The sequence below is a fragment of the Gracilinanus agilis genome, chromosome 1 (assembly GCF_016433145.1).
Source record: "Gracilinanus agilis isolate LMUSP501 chromosome 1, AgileGrace, whole genome shotgun sequence".
Classification (NCBI taxonomy): Eukaryota; Metazoa; Chordata; class Mammalia; order Didelphimorphia; family Didelphidae; genus Gracilinanus; species Gracilinanus agilis.
The window spans coordinates 89,022,781-89,044,795 of record NC_058130.1 but is presented as its reverse complement, the minus strand read 5'-3'; the positions used below and the strand labels follow the sequence as shown (position 1 = coordinate 89,044,795).

At 41.9% G+C, this 22,015-nt stretch overlaps 1 protein-coding gene across 1 annotated transcript in view; it reads right to left on the bottom strand.

Annotated features, from left to right (window-relative positions):
• Positions 1-22,015, bottom strand: part of C1H3orf18 (chromosome 1 C3orf18 homolog) — a 176,701-nt gene that overhangs the window by 90,377 nt on the left and 64,309 nt on the right. The window lies entirely within an intron of this gene.

Sequence of the window (22,015 nt, the reverse complement as noted above, 5' to 3'; positions counted from 1 at the left end):
TGAACTCACTATCTTCCCCTTAAGCCCACTCCTCTCAAATTACACATTTCTGCCCGGGGTATCAAGACCCTCTCAGTCACACATGCCCACCACCTTGAAGTCATCTGGGCCTCTTCCCCATCTCTCAGCAACGCCCCGCCCCAATATATACAATCACTTGCTAAGCCTCGTTAATGCTATCTCTACATCTGTCCCTTTCTCTTCATAAACATATCTTTTCCCCATTTCAGAAACTTGTCACTTCTTGCCTGAACTATCGCAGCATCTAACTGCAGTTAGTCTGTTCTCTCTCCAAATCATCCTCTCTGCAACTGCCAAATTGAAATTCCTAAAACACAAAGTTAACCACGTCACTCCACTGCTCAAGAAGCCTCCGTGGCTCCCTATTGCCTCTGGGACAAATGATTACCTTCTCTGGCATTTCAAGCCCTTCACCCTCTGGTGACAGATTAGTTCTCATGACTCTATCCTGTACCTTGTATTTCAGTCGCACTGGACCACTTGGAATTCTCTGTACAAAACATTCCATCTCTAGTTTCTACTGCTTTACAAAGACTGACCCTCATGTCTACTAGGATGCTTTCCTTTCTCCCCTTTGGCTTGTGGGCTCTCTGGAGTCCTTTAAAGCTCAGATATCTCTTACATAAGCTTTTTGCCCCCTACTACCTCCGGCCGTTCATAATTATCCCAAAATTACTTTGTACATATTGTATGGCTAGTTATCTATGTACATATTGGATCACTTTAGCAGAATGTAAACTTCTTGAGTACAGAGACTCTTCTGGTTTGTTTTTTGTTTTTTCAACACGGAACACAGAAGTAGGTGTTGCTGAGTAAATGAATGAATGAAAGCACGTTGAATTGGGAGTCAGAAGACCCAGGGTCAATTCTTGGCTCTGCTATTTTCTACCTGTCTGACCTTCCAGCTCTGAAATCTCTGAGGGCAAGTCCCAGAGGGAAGCTCTGCCTCTCCCTTTCTGGGAGACGGCTCTCACTGAGGCTCCTCCTTCGGGAGGAAGGTTGGGGTCAGGGTGATGAAGTCCTCTTGAGAATGATAAGGATCTCTTTAGATGCAAGATGAGATATTCTTGGTTCCTGAAGGATGGCTTGATGAAAAATTCAGAGGACTTTTGCGACCAGTGACATCTTGTGGCTGGAGCTCTCAAAGTACATTTAACTCCCAAACTCTCTGTGAGCTCTGGAAGGCAGGAAAGGGATGAACTTTCTGGCTTTGATCTCAGCATCTGCCTCACAAAGGGTGGGAGGTCACCCACTCCCAGCCGTGAATTTGCTGAATCTAAGCAGCTAGGTGCTATAGCAGATATGGTACTGAACTCGGAATCAGGAAGATCTCGATTTGAAACTTGCTTCACACATACACTAGAGCCATGTGACCAGAGCAAGTCACTTAGCCTCAGTTTCTTCATCTGTAAAACGAGAATAATAATAGCATTTATTTCACCAGATTGTTGTAATGATCAAATAAAAGAATATATGTAAAGCACTTGGCAAACCTTCAATCCATTACTAAATATTAATATTAAAGTTATTATTATTATTATTATTATATTTATAATTTTTTCCTCCTGGAAACCATTCTGCTAAGACTCTGAGAGAGGATCAGATCAATTCTATTCATACCTGGATGAACACTTCATAGAATAATGGAATAGGATATCATAGACCGTCTGGTTCAGATTCTCAACATCTTCCCACCCCAATTTACAGATCAGAAAACAGAAGCTTAGAGAGGGAGCTGCCCCAAATTATACTGCTACTAAATGGTTAAGCCAAGGCTAGAATCCTTCAGGCAGGATAGGCAGCAAAAAGAGAATTGGGACTCTGAGGCAAGGATCTGGGTTCAGATCCTGGCTCTATCATTTACCAACTTTGCATTTGAGCAGTCTGTAAAGTGAGGAGGTTGGATGAGATGATCTCCACAGTTCCTGCCAGCTCTAAATTTCTAATCCTATGATTTTAGGGCCATTTTGTTAAGAAACTCCTTTTGAACCCTGCCAGGCTTCTAGTCACAGAAGTCATCAATGCTTTCTTGCTTCCAGATTCACATTTAAAATAATGGTCTTGAATCTAGAGACTCCAGGGCTAAAGAAATAGCAGCCCTTCCACGCTCTTATGTGGTTCAACCACATCTGAATGGTTGGGATCAATTCTTCATGCCACCTTTCAGGAAGGACGTTGACAGGTTGGAAGCTGTCCAGAAGAAGGCAATCAGGATGGTGAAAGGCTGAGGAGAAGACTTCATGCCACATGATAATCTGCCAGAGAGCTAGTGATATTTAGCCTGAAGAAGAAAGATAGATTTGAATACGGGGGAAGGGATAGCTGTCTTCAGGTATCTAAGGCATATCTCACAAAAGAGGAATTAGTTATTTTGCTTGGTCCTACTGGGATGGGAGCAGAATTAAGAGTGATGGGTTGCAAGGACCCCTAGGTGGTTCAGTGGATTGAGAGCTGGGGCTAGAGACAGGAGGTCCTGGGTTCAAATCTGCCCTCAGACACCTCTTAGCTGTGGACCCTGGGCAAGTCATTTAACCCCTCTTGTCTAGCCCTTACTGCTCTTCTGCCTTAGAACCAATACCTAGTATTCTGCCCTAATAACAACTAGAGTTGTTATTAGGGCAGAAAGTAAAGCTTTTTTTTTAAAGAACAAGTGATGGGTTGAAGTTACGAAGAAGAAAAGTTAAGAAAGGACTCTGTTAATGCATGGGTGTTGCCATACCTGGAGTGTTTTTGGTATTCCTGTATGTATAGGGTGCTAACAATAGAAAGATCGAAATGAAACAATCCTTGACCTTTGAGAACTGTATATTCCATAAGGAGATAGAGATGAACCACAAAAGAGGCAGAGACAAAGGGCTATGGGGGCGCAGAGCTAAGGGAGACCATTTCTGGCAGGGGGTTGGGGATGAGGAGAACCAAGGACACATAGCATTTGATCCTGGTCTTGAAGGAAGAATAAAATTTTGATGGGTGGAACTGGATATTGGTAAGTACATGGGGAAGAGGATGAGCAAAAGGGCAGAAGCAAGAGACTGACTGAAGATGGGGAAGGAGAGTCAAGCCAGGTTTGGTGGAATCTTCAAGTAAGTGAACAAAGTTGTACATTAGCTACCCATTTAGAAACATAATTATATGTTAATTATACTTGAAAAAAACTCTTTTCAAATATTTAAAAACCCTTACCTTCTGTCTTAGAATTGACACTAAGTATCTATTCTAAGACAGAATAGCTGTAAGGGCTAGGCGAATGGGGTTAAGTGACTTGCTCAGGGTCATACAGCCAAGAAGTGTCTGAGGTCTGGTTTGCACCCAGGACTTCTTGACTCCACACCTGGCACAGTATCCACTTTGCTACCTAGTTGCCCTGAAGGTCGCTTGTTTAAAGAACCCCTCTAGCAAATTATTCTTTAAGATGAAGCATTCTTTATAAAGGGAAGCATTCTTCTATTCAGTAAAACATCCTTTTATGGAGAAGTTGATGTGCCCTCAGTTTAGAAATTGTGGAAAGGGAAAACAGATTGATATAGGGGGAAATTTTCTAAACCTGGAATAATGGGACTTGAGTTTAAATCTCACCTGCTGATTACTACCTATATCTTTAGAATCCAACTTTTCTGGGTCTTAGTTTTCTCATCTTTAAAATGAGATAGTTGGACTAGATAGCCTTTGAGGTCCCTTCTGGTTCTAAATCTATGATCCTATAACCAGATAACTTCTAAGACTCCTTCTAGATCTATGATTTGTAATTGATCTGTGATCTCATACATTGAATTGGGTGAAAGCCAGGCCACCCTTAAGTGATGAAAATAGGATAACTCCCCAATCGTACTCTCTGCCCACGGCAACTATGCATTCACCTGTGTAGAAGCGGCAGGATATATATTAAAAAAAAAAAAACTTGACCATGTGATCCTGGGCAAGTCATTTAACCCAACTGCCTAGCCCTTGCCACTTTTCTGCCTTAGAATCAATACACAGTATTGATTCAGAGACCAAAGGTAAGGGTTTAAAAAAAAAAGAAAAAACTTAGAACTGGGAACTGGTACTGAGAAGATGAGTTCAAATCCTGGATCAGATATTTCCTAGCTGTGTAACCGTGAGCATCACATCAGTTCTCTAAGTAGGGCCAATGTTATCTATATATCTATATCTATAGTACCTAAAACCTCTTAAAGTACTATGGAAATGGAGACTATTCTCATTGCTATTCACATGTACATAAATGCACATATATTCACACATATGTCTTAAAACTCAACAAAAGTATAATATTGTGAAATACGCACAGATTCTTAGAAACACAGAGAACCGTTGTCTGTGACCATCAAAAACTAGGACCATTGTAACTCCCAGCATGCATTGGAGCAATGGTTCATTGCCAGGGTTCCTCTCCGCTCCCTTGCAGGACTCAGGGTTGCTGAAGCTTCCTAATCACCAGGACTATAGGAGTTTGGATCCAGTCATTCTGAACCCAGCAAGGTCTCCTTCCACTAGGAATTAGGACAGATCGTAATACAATTAGGAAATGAGGAAAGAGATTTATGAACCCCAAAGGGGCACATTGGGCATCCTTATACCTGTAACTGTTATATTGAATCTCTGGGAGCTTGAAGATCACCTTTGATTGACAAATAAGTCAGTTGGATGGAATGTTCCCAGGGAAGTCATGCGAGAGGCAGGAGGAGGGGCAGTTGAGAATCCTGAAGGGGTTCTGGGTCTTTGACCTGTGCTGAGGCTGGAGATTGGTGGATCCTGGTCTTGGAGTGAGAGGAGCAAACATCTCTCTGCAAACTCTTCCTGTATTCGAGATACCGTGCCAACCTGTACCTGACCACCACCTTGGTGTCTACTGCCCCTAGATATTAGGAGTTTCATCATCTAGATATCTAGGTTTCCTAGGGCCCGGGAGGGATCTGGGAAGTGGGCAGGAGATGAAGAAGAGGGTGGAAAGGGTGGAAATAACTCAACTGTAAGGCTGAAGATCTATTGAAGAAGAAGTCAAAATATCCCAGCAGCTTACCTACTCTGGTTTAGTCCTGGCCAGGCTGAACCAGAGGGAAGCTACATTGATTCTTCATCTGCCAGTAGTTGAGATTTCATTAGTAACCAGTAGAATAGGGTCTCCTATACCACAGTCCTTTACTCTTATCCTTCTTGTTAATATAAAGTTTAAAGTACCTTCCTAAAGCAGTGTCAGAGCTTGTTTTGGGAAGGGAGAAAGTCGCAGTCAGAATACAAGGCGTTATCCTAGCTAAAGAGCCCAAATCAACATATCAATTAACCCCAGGTGGGTCCTGAAGGGATGTACCTCTTAGACCTGAAGGATCCCGCCTGGGCAACTGTTATAAGGGAGAAGGGTCATCTCGATTTCTCTCTGTACATCAATTTACCATCTCAAATAGATCAAGAGACTCCCGATAATTATAACATAACCCATGGAAGGAATCATGAAGGTCATAGGATCACAAAGTCCAAGACTGTAAAGATGGAAGGAACCTTAGTGGTCATTTTATAGATGACACAGCTTGGTGGTCTGGTGAATCTGCAAGACAAGTTCAAATCCTGCATCAGACACTTACTAGCTGTGTGACTCTAGGTGATCATTTAACCTTTCAGCCTCAGTTTCTCCATCTGTAAGATGAGAATAAGAATAGCATCTATGTCACAGGGTTGTTGTGAAGACTAAATGAGATAACATTTGTAAAGTACTTTTGCAAACTTCAAAGTTCTGCATAAATGTTAGCTATGGCTGCTAAGATAAATGGAGGACTGAGGCATAGAGAGGTAGGTTAGGTAACTTTTTTAAGGTCCTTCTGCTAAAGTAATAGAAACAGAATTTGAACCTAGATCTTCTAACCCCAGAGCCCATGATCTTTCCCGTGACCCACAGATGTAGTAGAATTTGGAAGCAGCAATAAGGTAAGAAATGACTTTAATATTTTCACTAAGAAGCTAATATTCTTTTTTTAAAAAATAGCTGCTGTCAGCAGCAGTAAAACAATATAATAAATACAAGAAATAAATTGAGTTAACATGTAATGAGCTGCCTTATTAATGCATTAAACCTGTAAGAAATGCTTAAGTGTTTAATTGGCACCTAATGAGGGTGCCAATTAGGGATCATTATACATTTCTTTAAAAATCCTAATTGACAGAGGGGTATTTCAATCAATGCTTATAGACCAGCAGTTCTTGTAATGGTTCACCTGGAGGGCCATAGATCCAGTCCACAGCCAGGTAGTGCCACCCAATCGATAGGGCACCAGGCCTGGAGTCAGGAATATTGGTCTTCCTGGGTTCAAATCTCAGACACTGACTAGTTGTGTGACCCTGAGCAAGTCACTTAACCTGGTTGCTTCAGTTTTCTCATCTGTAAAATGAGCAGGAGAGAGAAACCACGAACTACTCTAGTGTCTTCCCCCAAGAATACCATGACTCCTAAATGAGTCATGAAGAGTTGGACATGACTGAACAACAGCAAAATGGAAGCCCTACTAATGGACGAAAACTCAGCCCTAACCCCTCAGTTGTTCAAGGAAGGAAGAGGAGGAAGAAGAGGAGGAGGAGAAGGAGGGGAGGGAGAGGAGAAGGAGGAGGAAAGAAGGAAGAGAAAGATGAGGCCAGTTCCAAGCAGAAATGCCTGGATTTAATGTGACCTGACAGCAGAAGCAGGTTCAAATCTCAAGAATAGGAGAGGGCTAAGAAGGGAGAACAGTGACAAACAATAGTAGATCTTATCTCAGCTCAGCTGGATGGATGGTGAATTTATTAATGCCCCTGGCTGTCAGAGTATGGCCCCGTGGAAGCCCAAGCTCCCAGATTCAGTGATGCTTGCCTGCGAGTAGACCTCGTTTCACATAACCAGATCAGTTCTGGCAAAGTCAGTCTAACTGTCATCTTTTTAGAAAATTATATTTATTTCTTTAAAACCCACACCTTTCATCTTGGAATCAATACTGTGTATTGGCTTTTGTGGGGGGGGGGGGAAATGATACGGTTGGATTTCCATTTTAGGAATCACTATTTGGTAGCTGAGGGAGAGTCGGATTGCAGAAGGGGGCATATGGATGCAGACAGGCCAATTAGGAGGCTGTTACAAGTGATGCTGAGGACCTAAAGCAGAGTGATTGTAGAGAGGCAGATACAGCAGATGTGGAGGAGGTGGCATCAACAAGACTTGGCAAATGATTGGCTATAAGGGCTGAGTGAGGATGAGAAATCAAGGGTAACTGGGAGGTTGCACACCTGGGTAACTGGAAGAACATGGGTCCTTTTGACAAAGAAAATTAGAAGTTGGGAAAAAGGATGGGCTTAAGATCAACATTTGTCATCTTGAGAGCCTGGATGTCTGCAAAGCAGTCTTTTCCTAGTCTTGAGGGCTGGGGGGCTGGAGTCTAATGCGAACAATACTCTGAGTAGGTGTCTTCTTTCTGCAAAAGAATGGTAAGACTTAGGGAATGGGAGTTAAATGACTTGTTCAGGATCACACAGCTGGGAAGTGTCTGAGGCCAGCCTTGAACCCAGGACTTCTTGTCTCCAGGTCTGGCTCTTAACCCACTGAGCTAGCTGTCGTCTTACAAGAACACTGGAGGGAATTAGTGGTATTTAGGCAATTCTTATTGTTAAATAGTATTTTCCCCTCCCATTGAATTTTGTTTTGTTTTGTTTTCCAGATTACATGTCAGTACAATTTCAATAATCATTTCGTGACATTTTGCAATCCATGTTCTCTCCCTCCTTCCCACCCCTCCCCTTTCCCCAAGATGGCAGGTAACACTCCCATTGAAGTTTTTAAGCCTTTAACCCCTTGTGTGACTCTGTTCCTTTATGTCCTGTGCTCAGGGAGATCTGGGGAGAAGTAGAGAGTACTAAGGATGGGAATGGGTCCAATGACACCTGGGAGAAAAAAAGAGGAGAATAGAGCATCCAGGAGATAGCTGAAGGAGCTATTGGCTGTACAGCTGTAGTGAACATAGCAAATAATGAATTGGGAGCTTCTGGAGGGAGCAGGCCAATCTGGAGAATCCAGTCCTTTTGCCTTCCCTTTTTGCCAGAGCTCACCCATGGTACCCAAGAGTCATAGGAACTATATAAGGAAGAGGAGGGGCTGTCTTGCTATATGTTTTGATGTTATTGTTCAATCTGACTCTTCAAGATCCCATTTTGGGGAGCTTTTCTAGCAAAGATACTAGAGTATTTTTCATTTCTTTCTCTAGCTCCTTATACAGTTGAAGAAACTGAGGTAGGGTAAAATGACTTGCCCAGGTCATATAGCTTATATATATATATCTGAGACTAGATTTGAATTGGGTCTTTCCTGACTCCAAGCTCTATCCAGTACACCACCTAGCTGTCCCTTGCTCTGTGTGCTCAAATGGAAATCTTTTATCTTTCTGTAAACTGAATCTGTCCTGTAGCTGCTGAAGCCTTGTGAGCCCTAGTACTACTATCAGGGGAGTGCCACATCTGGAATTTTCCAGGTTTCACCTGCATTAGGGGGAGTCACTGGGCCAAATAAATAAATTCCCATGAGTATATACACAGGCCCTTTGTGTCAGAAGTGACTCTCTGACACAAGACTTCCTTAAGGAAGAGAGAGACTTAATTTGTTCTGCTTGGTCCCAGAAGGTAGAACTGGGAGCCTTGGGTGAAAGGTGCAAAGGCAGATTTAAAATTCAGTGGGAGTGAAATAGCCAAGTTTAGAGACAGGCAGTCCTGGGTTCAAATTTGACCTCAGACACTTCCTAGCTGTGTGATCCTGGGCAAGTCACTTAACCACAATTGCCTAGCTCTTATCACTCTTCTGTCTTAGAATTAATACTCAGTACTGATTCCAAGACAGAAAGTAAGGGCTTAAAAAAGTCATTGGGAGTATTACCTGCCCTCTTGGGGGAAGGGGAGGAGTGGGAGAGAGGGAGAGAAAATGGATTGCAAAATGTCAGAAAATGATTATTGAAAATGTAATCTGGAAAACAAAACAAAATTCAATGGGAGGGGGAAATACTCTTTAACATTAAGAATTGCCTTGATCCCCTACCCCAAGAATGGATGGCCTTAAAGGAGCTAGTGAATTTGATCTCATAGGAGACTCTGGAAGGAATCTCAGAGATCAGCTAACCCAATCCTTTCATTTAAAAAATAAGGAAACTGAAGGGAAGCTAAATCCTGCCTCAAATCACAGAGGTATCATTAAATCTCACACCCTCTGGCTTAAGAGCCAGTACTCTTTCCTAGGTGCCTCACCATTTCCTCTTCTGGTGGAGCAGACAGGATGGATGCTCCCTTCCTCCACACCCTCCTCATCCAAGGTGATTGTAAAGGGGATTCCTACATTGGCTGAGATGGTTGATGACCTCTGGTATTCCATATACACCCAATTAGTCTGTAAACAAACCCTTAAACGCACCATTTGCTCAGTCATTTTTTGTTTATTGTCTGATTCTTCATGACTCCACTTGAGGTTTTCTTGATTGAGATACTGGAACAATTTGCCATTTCCTTCTCCAGCTCATTTTACAGATGAGAAAACAGAGGCAAACAGGGTTAAGTGACTTGCCCAGGGTCACACAGTTAGTAAGTGTCTGAGGCCACATTTGAACTCAGGTCATCCTGACTCCAGGTCCTGTACTCTATCTACTGCACCACCTAGCTGCCCTAAATGCACCAAGGGAGCTATTATAACAAACCATGAGGCAAATCTTTTTGTTCCTATGGGTGATGATGAGAATTCAGGAAAGGGAATAATCAATCATTACATTCTAGAATCTCCTATCTGGAAGGGATCATAGATTTCCCAGATGAACCTCAAATGCTATTTAATCTAACCATTGAAGTCAAAAGTAGGAATTCTGGTGCCTGTGTACAGTATTCAACTGTAGATTGAGGGTAGGAGAAAATACAGAGGACAGTCCTGTTGGACATCCCCTTGGAGAAAGTAGAGGTGGGGAGGTGGTAGGTTGGGGGGGACGGTGCTAGGACAAGAGAGGGATGGGGCTTTTTAAGGTGGACTTCAGGAAAGAGGTATATTTTCACGGTACCTCACAGTATAGATACACAGAGGACCTATTCTGGTCCCACAAAGTGGGCTGAGGGCAAAGCTCCAATGGCTTCATCCTAGTTATAATTCTGTCAACCGTTACTTAAATGAAATTGTCTGTACAACATTCCTCCACAAGTAGTTATCCAGCTTCTTTTTGATCAGAGACAGGGGGACCACTACAATGGTGGTGGGTTCTTATTCCATTATAACAGTGGGCTGATTTAAAAGATTTGGGATTTTTTTGGTCCCTTCCCACCTTTGTCTTTGCTAAGCTTAAAGGGAGGCAGGTCATTACATTGTATCAAGTTAAAAACCAGTTTTACTAGAACTTTAACCAATTATATCCAACTTTTTGCCCTCCAGGGTCAAACAAAATAAATCTAATTCTTTTCCCTCAAGACGGTCATTCAGACAGAGCCCTTAAGCACACCATTATAGACCTCCTTCCATAGTGGCATTGCTCTATGAATTTTCTTTATAGTCATACAAATAATTCCAAATCTACTTTATCATGAATTTAGCCCTTGTGTTTTCAGCTAGGTCTCAAGGATATTCTTGGAGGATATTCTCAAGGATATTATTTTGTCAATTCCTCAATCAGAATTAGAGTTAGTAAGGAAAGGCTTCTAGGTGTTGTGCTTTGAATTCTGAAGATTGTAAAAATAAGTCAGAGAGCTTAGATATAGGGTCGGGGTGGGTGGTGAAGAGCTGCCAAGAATGGGGAATGGACTGTGTAATAAAAGAATTAATGAGGTGAGAACTAATTGGACTGTCCAGATGTGTTCCTAGTATAAATGTTCCTTCTTTGCTCCAGGAAGTTAAATCAAATGATTTGTAATTCTCTCTATCCTTTGTAGCTCCAAGCCCCCAGTCAGAGACAACGCCTTGGCAAAACCCTTCAATGTTAAATCTATCTGTTTTTCTTCTTTCCTCCTTCATTCACCTTATTATTTCCAGTAAATACACCCAGACTAGCAAAGGCTTGTAGCTGACACTGTTTGAAAAGACAAAGCAAATATTTAAAACAAAGGAAAGCAAACAGGCTTTCCTGTGCCCACAAGGGGGGAGGGGGGAAGAAGCTAAAGAACTCTTGCCTTGGGATCTGAAGTCCAGAAGATTTATAGTTGCACAAACTTTGTTAACACTCTTCATCCCTAATGTGCCCAAGTAGCCTTACTCCTATTGTCCTAGCCCCTTCCTTTTTGGCAGTTGCTCCTCTTTTCCCAGATCCATTCAGTTTCTCTCATAAATTCCTTTTCTCCATTTCCATGCTTTTCTAGACATCTAGTACATAGCTCAGTTTCTCTCTTTGTCTCCATCTCACTGCTTATCCTGCTTATCACTATTTCTCCCTTTCTAATTCACTCAAGGGATCTCTTCTAATCTTATAGCCTCTAACAAATTTTTGGTATTTATTTCATTTAACACCTTGTTGGTAGGTACCATTTATGAGATTAGGTCCTTTTCACTCCTTTACTCTAGAATCTTAGAGAAAGGGAAGGAGGTTTAGGGTTATCTTAGAATCATAGATTTAGAGCTAAGAAGGATCTAAGGGGCAGCTACGGTAGATAGAGAACCAAGCTTAGAGTCTAAAGAACCTGGGTTCAAATCTGGCTTTAGACACTTCCTAGCTGTATGACCCTGAACAATTAACCCCTTTTGACTAGCCCTTGCCCTCTGTCCTAGAGTTGTACTAGGACAGAAAGTAAGAGTTAATACAAAATAATAATAATCTTAGAAGTCCTTGACACCTTCATTTTATAATTGATGAAAACTGAGCCCCTGTGAAGTTAGTTAAGTGACTTGTCTAAGGTCACACAGGTAGAAAGTGGCAGAACTGGAACTTGAACTCCGGTTTCCAAAACCAGTGCTTTTTCTGATATGTTGTTGTTATTTTTTTAGTCATGTTAATTTCCTCGTGACCCCATTTGGGGTTTTCTTGGCAAAGATATTTTACAAATGAAGAAACTGAGACAAACAAAGTTAAGTAACGCCCAGAGTTACAGGGCTAGGAAATGTCTGAGGCCAGATTTGAATTCAGGAGGATATCTTCCTGACTCCAGGCCCATCACTCTATCCACTGTTTTACCTACCTGCCTTCTTCAATAGAACAGCTCTTCAAATACTTTTCATATAATTTAGAACTGGAAGGGACTTTAGAGAGCATCTGTTCTGAGTCTCTGGTTTTATAGAAAGGAAAATTGAGGCCCGAAAGAAGGGACTTTCCCAAGGTCATATAGCAAGAAAGCAGCAAAGCTGAGATTTGAACCCAAAATTTGACTCCAAATCCAAATAAAGACAGTTGTCATCTCCTCCACCCCCACATTCCCCAATAGTTTCTTCCAGTTTATTTCTGTTTCTATTATAAATTCAGAGATGGAAGGGGTCTTAGAGATCATCTGGTTCAATTCTTTTATTTCCTTCCTCTCTTCCTTCCTTCCTTCCTTCTTTTCTCTTCCTTCCTTCTTTCCTTTGAACAGCATGGACTGATTTTCCTTCCTTCCTTTCTTCCCCCCTTTGAATATCATGGGCTAGGCAATCGGGGTTAGGTGACTTGTTCAGGGTCACACAGCTAGGCAATATTCTGGGAGCTAGGTTTGAACCCAGGTCTTTCCAACTCAAAGCCTGGTACTCTATCCACTGTGCTATTTAGCTGTCCTTAAACTCCTTTATTGTCCAGGTGGGGAAACTGAGGTACAGAAGTTGAAGTAAGCTGCCCAAGGTCCTACAGAGTAGTGGCATAGTTCAGCTCTGGGAGTCTGGCTCCAAATACAACATGCTTTCCATTGTGCCATGATGTTTCTCTTTAGCTAGTGTTCCTATGGCATGGCTTCCAGCCTTCATTCTTTCCTGGTCATCCTCCTTTGAACCCACTCCAGCTGTCAGTGTCGATATGTTTCCTAAAATGCACGGCCTAGAACTGATGCAATTCTCCAGATGTCTTTTCCCTTTTGCCTCCCTGAGACATGAGTCTTTCTCCTGCATTCTCTTCCTGTCTATGAATCAGCTCAGACCATAAGACAGTGGCCTTAAGTGCCTCAGAGCCTTCCCGTGGGGAAAAGAAACCTGAGAAGGGCTTGACAGATGGATAGGGAAGTGTAGAGGGGACCATGTCCCAGGGCTGATATCTTTAATGCCACACATTACTAGAATTGAGAGATGGAGAGAGAGAAGAAAGAGAGAGGGAGAGAAGAGGAAGGAAGGGAAAGGAGTGAGAGAATAGGGGAGGACAGAGAAAAGGAGAAAGAAGGAGGGAGGAGGAAGGGAGAGGAAGAGGGAGAAAGAGAATTGGAAAAGAGGGAAAGATGATGGAAGGGAGACTTGGGAAGAGAGAAGATAATGGAGTGGGGAGAGGAAGAGAGTGGGGGAGGGATAGGAAACGGGAGAGAGAGGAGAGAGAAGAAAGGAAGGAAGGAGAGAATCCCTCCCTCCCCCCTCCAGCTGGTCATGGTCACGCAGAGTCATTGATGAGGAAGTGTGGGTTTCAGCTGTTTAAAATGCCAGCACACTCTCCCTTCTCCCTCCCTCCCACCCCCCTGATCTCTGAAATGCATAGGATACTCATACTTTGGAAAGGGCAACTAATTCATTTTCCCCCTGGAAGTTGTTGGGAAATTCATTTCCTAGAGAAAGATGGAGCTGCTTGCTGCTTTGTAGAGAGAAATAGGCAGCATCCAGCCCCCTTGCCCTCCCATACCCCTCTCTAAGCTCTCAGAGCTGGGCCTATTAAAGAAGTAATTAAAGGAACTAGATAGTCTGGCTAGAGGTGGGGAGGAAATGGAAGGCTTGTGGATTCTTCTAGGTGGGCGCCTCCTCTTTAGGCTCCGAAATCCTGCTCCTTCCTCCATTAGGAGACACTGGTCCTGTGGCCTTCTGGGTCAGGATCTATCCTCTGGATACAATCCAGCTCAGAGTCAGCCCCAGTGGCCACAGTAGTGATGAGGAAACCACAACAGCAAAGGGCTTCTTTGTTTGTCATAGTGTTAGATCCCCTGCTGGAGAGGGCAGGCTCCCCACACCCCACTTCAGATAAGAGAGACTGAGGGCAAAGACTGTCTGCTTTTTAGAACAGAGGCTCCTGGAGCTGTCCAAATCTCCTCATTCAGAGCAGACTCATAGGAGGCGGATCAGATAGATCACAGGGCTTGGAGTCAGCAACAACTACCTTCAAATCTTACCTTAGTTTCTTACTAGCTATGTGATCTTGGACCAGTCATTTAACCAAGGTTTGCCTTAGTTGCCTCATCTATAAAATGATAGGGTTGGACGAATGACTTCTAAGTTCCTTTCCAGCTCTAAATCTATAATCCTGTGACTTAATTTCAAATCAACTCAGGACACACTTTCTGATGTTCTGCCAAGTGCAGGAGTCTGTGCTAGGTTCTGGGGTAGGGGTGGAGGAGAAGGACAACAATAATCAGTAATTCATATCACATAGTACTTTCGAGTTAAATAATAGTAGCAATATGTATAAAGCAATGTAAAGTTTACGACTACTTGATGAAACAGAGAGTATAAATATTATTCTCCTCATTTTGCAAATGAGGAGAGAGCCCAAGGCACAGAGGGAAAATTGTTTCACTAAGGTCAGAAGTAGTAACCAGGGGGAGCTAGGTCTACTGACTCCTATTTTTGCACTGAGGACATCTTTCTTGTCCTCAGGGAACTGACAGTCTAGTTGGGAAGATAAACTCAACATAGGAGGAGACTAAAATAATAATCACAGATTTGAATAACAGTTCAAGACAGTAGAAGAGATGTCACAAGGCCAGGCATGATTAATTGCTCAATGAATCATACAGATAATAATTGTTATAAGATGTCAGAGGAGAGAGAAACTGCTTCAGGCTGGAAGAAAATCCAATTTAATTCAATAGAGCTTTTATGAAGTGCCTACTGTGTGCTGTATTGGGCAAGTTGCTGGGGGTGCAAAGACAACCCCCCCCAAGAAAAACATTTCCTACATTTAAGAAGTTTTCATTCTACTGTACAATATGAATGCAGATAAGTCAATGTAAAGTATTAAATACAAAATAAAATGAGGGTGAGTCACAGAGATTGACATTTGAACTGGACCTTAAAGGACGAGTATGACTGGAAAAGTCAAAGAAGAACAGGAAGAACATTCCAGGCACAGAGAAAGGGTGAAAAAATGCAGGAGTGGAAAGTCTAAGAGGTAGTCACTGAACGTCAAAGCTCGAAGGGTCCTTAGAGACCCCTGCCCCATTTTAACTCTCTCTTTTGTGGATAAGTAAGCTGAGACTCAAAGAGAGAAATGGACTTTGTCAAAGTCGCACAGCAATATCAGAAAATAGAAGGACCAGAAGTGACCTTACAGATCTTCTGTTTCAGTCTCCTTATTTCACAGATGAGATAGTTGAGGTCCAGAGAAGAGAAAGAAGGAAGGGAAGGAATAAGCATTTATTTACCTACTATGTGCCAAGCACCTTGCAAAGATGACTTCATTTGATTCTCAAAAGAACCCTGAAAGATTGGTGCTATTATTATTATTATCTCATTTAACATTTTACAAGAAATTGAGTCAATGTTAAAGTGACTTACCCAGGGTCACATAGCTGGTAAGGATCTGAGGTCAGATTTGAACACCCAGTCCCATGAGCTCTATCCATTGCACCAACAGCTGCCTTTGTCTGGATGTTCATGAGAGCACACATCATCAGCTATAGCCTGGGCTTCTTCATTCCCTTTTCAGTACCATTTCCATTGTACCACATTGACAGCTATGACTCTTCCACTTTAGCTGAAACAGGTGTAAGAAGGTGAATTGTAGGAGAAAAGCCTGGAGGGATAGGATGAAACCAGAACACAGAGGGCCAGGAATGCCAGGCTAGAAAAAGGGTGGCATAATAAGAGCTAGCCTTTATGTAGCATCTACTATTTGGCAGGTGCTTTATAAACATTATCTGATCCTCAGAATAAGCCTGCAAGGTAGGTGTTCAGTCTTATCCCCACTTTGTTGGTGCTTATTTAGTCATTTTCAATCATGTCCAACTCATCAAGATCCCATTAGAGTTTTTTTGGCAATGAGATCAGAGTAATTTGCCATTCCTTTCTCCAGCTAATTTTACAGATGAGAAAACTGAGGCAAATAGGGTTAAGTGACTTGTCCAGAGTCACAAAGCTAGTAAGTCTCTGAGGTGGGATTTGAATTCAGGTCTTCCTGAATCCATGGCCCAATACTGTCTGCTTTGCCACCCAACTGTCTCCTAGTCAGTGTGATACACTAGAAATATGACTCTGCCAAGCCTGGACACAGGTAAAAGACTGTTACAATAGTCCAAGCTAGAAGTGATGAGGATCGGAACTAGACCAAGAGAGTGAAGAAGGGAAGATGTAAGAGGTATTTTGAAGGTAAAATGGATAGGATTGTCAACTGATTAGATTGGAAAGTTAGAGACCATGGAGGGGCAAAAATGAGCCAGAGATTTGGAGTTTGGGTGGTCTCATGGATGGCGATACCCTCAATAGAAATAGGGAAGTCAAGAGGAGAGAAAAGGTTAGAGAAGATGATGAATTCTGTTTGGGACACATTAAGTTTGAGTTGCCCTGGAGAATGCACACATGGAGATACCCAGCCAGCAGTTGGAAGTATGGGACTGGAGCTCAGGGGAGAGATCAAAGCTGTAGATGCAGATTTGAGGGTTATCTGTCTAGAGGGGGTAATTGAAATGATAATGGATGAGTATTTAACAAGGAAAGAGAAGAGGACTGAAGGCAGAACTTTGGGAGATACTTTTAAAAGATGGAAGGAAGAAGAAGAGGCACTAAAGAAAAAAGATGGCCAGAGAGGTAGGAGTAAATAAATATTGTGTAACATTGCATAATATTGCATATTTTAAAATTTCATTTACTCATTTTTAACATTCATTTTTTTTAAACCCTTGTACTTCAGTGTATTGTCTCATAGGTGGGAGAGTGGTAAGGGTGGGCAATGGGGGTCAAGTGACTTGCCCAGGGTCACACAGCTGGGAAGTGTCTGAGGTCGGATTTGAACCTAGGACCTCCTGTCTCTAGGCCTGGCTCTCAATCCACTGAGCTACCCAGCTGCCCCCAACATTCATTTTTAAAATTTTTGAGTTCTTCATTCTCCAGAGATAAAACTGATTAACTCAGAATGCAGATGAAGCATAATTTTTTCACTTTTTAATTTTTCTTGCTTTTTTTTAGCAACATAGCTAATATGGAAGTGTTTTACATGATTTTACATATATAATAGCTGTCTTTCATAGTTTATCTTTGTAACAATATTGCTGTTACTGTGTCTAATGTTCTCTTGGTTGTGCTCACTACACTTTGTATCAGTTCATATAAGTCTTCCCAAGTTTTTCTGAGAGCATTCTGCTCTTCATTTCTTATAGCACAATATATTTCATTATAAGCCTATACCACAAGTTGTTCAGCTGTTCCCTGATTGATAATATAGCATTTTGGGAGTCAAAGGAAAAGAGAGTTGTATAGAAGAATAGAGGTCACCTGTGTCAGATTGATCTGAATATTCTTTGCCCTTCCTTTCCCCAGTGCCTGCTACTTACCCAAAGTTCAGCACCAGTGTTGCCATCTACCACTTACTAGATTTGGACTAGCTCACTGCTAAGGGTCCTTCTATCTCTGTTCCTGATTCTGTGACTTGCACCTCTCCAAACTTGCTTTGATTCTCCAATTCAATTAAATTCTGTTCATTTCTACGCAGTCCAACAAACATTTATTAAAATCAACCACCTCAGAGACTCTGGGTTTAGCATTGAGACCACAAAATGAAATAGTTCTTGCCCTTAAAGTACTTAATGATTTTGATAGAGGATTTCAGAGAGAGAGAGAGAGAGAGAGAGAGAGAGAGAGAGAGAGAGAGAGAGAGAGAGAGAGAGGAAAAATGCAGAAATTTCATGGAAGGGGTACACCTGATCTTTCAGGGGAAAGGATTATTCTTAAGTTTAAAATTTTTGTTATTCTGAAATTAATTAACAACATGAGCATTTCCATATATAAAGAGCAGAGGGAAATTGCATAGGAAACTATAATTTCATTGCCTGCTTCTTGTGTGTTTTTTTAAATATACATTTAATTCATCATGTTAGTCCCAAAGCTAAAGTGATCTCACTATTCTCTGTTGCCCTCTGACTCTCCTTCTGATTTCTTATATGAATTTTCTTTAAATGTTTTGTGGATGTCCTTTTCTTTTCTTCCTCTCTTTTTTTTTTAAACCCTTAACTTCTGTGTATTGGCTCCAAGGCAGAAGAGTAGTAAGGGTAGGCAATGGGGGTCAAGTGACTTGCCCAGGGCACATAGTTCTTCCTCTCTTTGGTATCAATATCACCACTTTCTCTCCTCCTTACTACTGAACCCCCACCCCACAAAAAAGAAAACTCTTTCATAACAAGTTAGCATAGTCAAGACAAACCAAATCCTCCCTTTGGCCATGTCAGAAAATGTGTCTCATTCTGTTCTTCTAATCTGTCACTTCTCTGTCAAGATGTAGGCTTCATGTTTCATCATTAATCCTCTGAAATGATAGCAGTAGATTTCTTGTTTTTTAAAATCGTTTTTCTTTTCAGTTTTGTGATCATTGTATAAGGGGGCAGCCAGGTGACACAGTGAAGAGCCCCAGGTCTGGAGTCAGGAAGACTCAGTCCTAAACTCAAATATGGTTTCAAACACTTACTTGCTTTGTGACTGGGGAGAGTCACTTAATCCTGTTTGCCTCAGTTTCCACATCCATAAAATAAGCCAGAGAAGGAAATGGCAAACCACTGAAAACCAGTATCTTTGCCAAGAAAACCCCAAATAGAGTCATGAAGAGTTAGACACCACTGAAATAACTGAACAACAAGAAGTCATTGTATAAATTGTTCTTCTGGCTCTACTCACCTCACTCTGTATCCATTCATATAAGGTTTCCCAGGTTTCTCTGAATCAATCTTATTCATAATTTTTTTCTTAGCATTTCCATAACACTTTAAGTTTACAAATTGCTTTGTGTGTGTGTGTGTGTGTGTGTGTGTGTGTGTGTGTGTGTGTGTGTNTTCACATCACTGTGTGTGTGTGTGTGTGTGTGTGTGTGTGTGTGTGTGTGTGTGTGTGTAATATCTCATTTGACTACCACAACAATCCTGTCAGGTGGGTGCTATTAATATCTCCATTTTTTGGTTGAGGAAACTGAGGCTGAGAAAGGTTAAACGAATTTCCCAGGGTCACATATCTGAGTGTCAGGGGCAGGATTTGAACTCAAGGTCTTCCTGACTTTGTGATCTCTCAATTTTACTACCTTGCTACCTCTCATCTTTTCTGAACAAGTAATATTCAGTTCCATTTATATACTAGATTTTGTTCAGCTATTCCCCAATTTATAGACGCTCCATTAGTTTCCAATTCTTTGCTACAACAAAGAGTGTTGCTATGAATATTTTTCTACATATGGATCCTTTCCCTGTTTCTTTTTCTCTTTGGAGTATATGTCTAATAGTGGAATCAACGACTTAAGTGCTGTGCACAGTTTAGTGATTTTCTGGGAGTAGTTCCAAATTGCTTTCCTGAATGGTTGAACCAATTCACAGCTCCACCAACAGTGCATTAGTATACCTGTCCTCCCACATTCTCTCCAACAATTGCCATTTTCCACTTTTGTCATCTTCACCAATTTTTATGAGTGTGAATGTTCAGAGGCAGAAAGAGAGTGGGAATGATCACAGAACTACTAATAGTTCGATTTGACTAGACCATACAATATTTGAATGGGAACAGTGTGGAATAAAGAAGGGTAGGTTAGATCAAATATTGGAGGGCCTTGAATGCCAGGTTGAGAAGTTGTATGTGTTAGTCTATAGTCAAGGGGAAATTACTCAGAGTTTCTGAGCAAGGGAGTGACATGATGATTATTAGGAAGATTAATTTTGCAGTATGTGATGGATAGATTGGAGATGAGGAGATGGGAAGGGACAAGAGGCAGGGGATCTAGTTAAGGAGCTATAATAATCCAAGTAAGAGATGATGAAGCCCTGAGCTAGGTTTCTAATATTCTGTCATGTATGTGTGTGTTGGGTAGGGTGGAAGCATAGAATGTGGTCTTGCCCTGGCTCCCAAGCCTTGAGGTCTGGCCCTAGACAAAACATAAATGTAGAAAGGGAAGAAGTGGGGGGAAAGGCCCTTTGAGGATGGTGATGGGCAAGAGATGGGGCCCTATCTGCTAAGAACAAATGCATTTCTCCATCATTTTCTTTAGTGACAAGAAAACAAACCAAGCTTTGCTTTCTACAGAAGTTGGAAGAGGGCAAGAGGCTGAGTACAAGTGATCCCCTCAGGGGCAATTTAGTAGCTCAATGGAGAGATTGCCAGGCCTGGATATGAGAGGACCTAGGTTCAAATTTGGTCTCAGATACTTCCTACCTGTGTGACTCTGGGCAAGTCACTTAAACCCTTTTGTGTTAGCCCTTGTCTTTCTCTCTTAGAATAACTAGGACAGAAAGTAAGTGTTTTTTAAAAAAAATAAGTGATGCCCATGCCCCATAGGAACAATAGTAGGTAAAATACCTGTTACATATCAAAGCAGTGGTAAAGATACTCCCTGGTCTTAAGACATCCAGGGAATACTTAGAGAAATGTCTGGGGCAGGGGTAGCTGGGTAGCTCAGTGGATTGAGAGTCAGTCCTAGAGATGGGAGGTCCTGGGTTCAAAGCTGACCTCAGACACTTCCCAGCTGTATGACCCTGGGCAAGTCACTTGACCCCCATTGCCTACCCTTACCACTCTTCCACCTATGAACCAATACACAGAAGTTACGGGTTTAAAAAAATGTCCGGGGCAGAGTAGAAACCAAGCCCTCTCCCCAGTGACCCCTCTTTGCCTCCATCTCTCCCCATCAGCCCCATCAACTCCTCCTTTCGTTCTCTTGCCAGGCCCAGGCCCTTGGAATCCCGCAGCTCTTGTGCCTATTTCTGGAAAGAGAGAGGGAGAAAGGGGGAATGGAGCTGGAGTGCCCCCCTAATCCATAATCATTAGCTGATTTGCATGAGCTCATTAGGGGAGGCACAGGTGACTGCACTCACGACCTCGCCACTTAATCATTCCTTGCATCTTTAAAAATACATGGCAATGCCCTCTGCGTGCTTGGAATTATCAATAGGGGCAGTGTCCCCAAACTCAGCATCCCTGGACTGCTTCCTGCAGCTCCTCTCAAACATGCCCACCTCTTTCTGCCTTTCCTCTAGCCAACTGGACCAAATCCCTCTCACCCAGGGTCTTCTATTCTCAGAATTTTTTTTTCCTTCCAGGCCCCAGTTTTCTCTCTCTCTACAAGCTACCAACCGCTTTGTGCATTACCCCTCGCCATGGTCCCCCATATTTTGCAGGACAGGAAATTTCTAGGATAGAATTCATAGAACAACACAGCTAGAAGAGACCTTAGACCATCCATGGAAAGAGAATTTGGTTTTGAAGTCAGAGAACCTAAGTTCAAATCCTTGATCTGTAACTTATTATTTGTGTGATCTTGGGTGGGTGGAGGGAGGCTTCTAGATAAGAAGACAGAACTCAGAGGGATGAGTAAGAATCTCAGATGTACCAAGTATTGAGTGAGAACCATGGAAAATCAGAGAAGAAAGAAGCCAAGTGAGCTGGGAGAAATCAAGGAAAGCTTCTCAAAGAAGAGGTAGCATTTTAGCTGGTCTTTGAAATATGGGTGATATGTGATTAGCAGAAAGGAAGAGGGAGCAAATAGCAAATAATAGATGACATTTATATCACATGATGTTTGTAAACATTTATATATACACATTCACATTTATGTTTATGCACACATATGTATGTGAATATTTATAAATATATATGAAAACTAATTTGATCCTTTTGACAACCCTAATCAGTTAATACAAATATTAACCTTATTTGCAGATGAACTATTTGAAGTTCAGAAAGATACCCTCATCCATACTAGTTACTCAA